Source organism: Sinocyclocheilus rhinocerous, unplaced genomic scaffold (genome assembly GCF_001515625.1).
Source record: "Sinocyclocheilus rhinocerous isolate Xijiao unplaced genomic scaffold, SAMN03320098_v1.1 scaffold4100, whole genome shotgun sequence".
Taxonomy (NCBI): domain Eukaryota; kingdom Metazoa; phylum Chordata; class Actinopteri; order Cypriniformes; family Cyprinidae; genus Sinocyclocheilus; species Sinocyclocheilus rhinocerous.
The window spans coordinates 223,690-225,299 of NW_015648132.1; the positions used below are offsets into that span (position 1 = coordinate 223,690).

General features: G+C 44.2%; 1 pseudogene; it reads left to right on the forward strand.

Moving 5' to 3' along the window:
• Positions 1-1,610, forward strand: part of LOC107709645 (phospholipase B-like 1) — a 10,051-nt pseudogene that overhangs the window by 3,910 nt on the left and 4,531 nt on the right.

The window sequence follows — 1,610 nt, forward strand, 5'->3', positions numbered from 1 at the left end:
TTTTGTACAACATTTGCAACTGCTTTTTATCACTTAATTAAATTGTGTCATCTATTATGATCAGACATGTAGAAGTTGATTTTAAAATGCAAAATATTGAAAATAATAATACAACTCTGTAAACACTTTTACACGTTTTTACAACACTAGTGTGTCCCATCAGGTAATGAAAAGTTGTACACACACTTGTGGTCTTAATGCTCACTTGAACACTTGGGCCAAATACAGGAAATACGTCATATCAGAATCAGAATCAGAATGAGCTTTATTGCCAGGTATGTTTACACATAGCACTGTTTGGACATATCTGCAGGATGGAGGACAAGCGACTGGTGAAGTGTGTGGTGTTTGGGATCATGGATGGACGGACACGGAGAGGAAGACCGAGTAGGGAGTGGTTGGATGACATCAAAGAATGGTGTCAGAGGGACATCCACTCTCTTAGCAGGATGGCACAGGGTGTGGTGTCATCTGCAAACTTCAGGAGCTTGACAGAGGGGTCTTTAGAGGTGCAGTCATTTGTGTAGAGGGAGAAGAGCAGTGGGGAGAGGACACAACCCTGGGGGGCGCCAGTGCTGATCGTATAGGGTGCTGGATGAGAATTTTCCCAGCCTCACTAGCTGCTGCCTGTCGGTCAGGAAGCTGTTGATCCACTGACAGATGGAGATGGGCACGGAGAGCTGAATTAATTTGGGCAGGAGGAGGTTTGGGATGATAGTGTTAAACGCCGAGCTGAAGTCCACAAACAGGATCCTCACATAAGTCCCTGGTCTGTCTAGATGTTGCAGAACATAATGCAGTCCCATGTTAACTGCATCGTCCACAGACCTGTTTGCTCTGTAGGCAAACTGAAGAGGATCCAGCAAGGGTCCAGTGATGACCTTCAGGTGGGCCAGCACCAGTTTTTCAAAAGACTTCATGACCACAGACGTTACAGCCACAGGCCTGTAGTCATTAAGTCATTAAGGATTTCTTTGGGATGGGGATGATGGTGGAGCGTTTGAAGCATGAAGGGACTTCGCACAGCTCCAGTGATCTGTTGAAGATCTGTGTGAAGATGGGGGCCAGCTGGTCAACACAGGATTTCAGACAAGACCATATAAGTAGTCAAGTGGTCAAGTGCAAAGACCGCAAGTGTGGGTATTTGGACAAGGCAACAGACTGGCAAAGGAGTGTACTTAAAAGGCTTGTGCACTCAACTGTTTGCGAAATGGAGCTTTGTGCTCGTGTATCCTACCTCTCATTTGGCACAAATCCAAATATTCCGTAATATTTCCATATTTGCGATTAAAAGTATCTGAATGCTAAACTATTATTTATTATGTAAATTATAGGATTTGTACTTCAGACGCGTTCCAACGGTGACACAGAGGCGGGCGCGCTGATGTTTGGTTCACTGTGTTATATTTTGATGAAGTACCAACTGCGCTGTCAAGTTAGCAATGCTGGAACTGGTGTGTGTGTGTGTGTGCGTGCGTGCACCGGCACGATCACTTCAGCTGTTTCCTTATACCAGTAGAATCAACTTTAAACACTTATTGTCTTATTAATAATGCATCACTGTATAAAGGTCTGCTTTTATTTGTGTACACTCACAATGAAAACAAAAC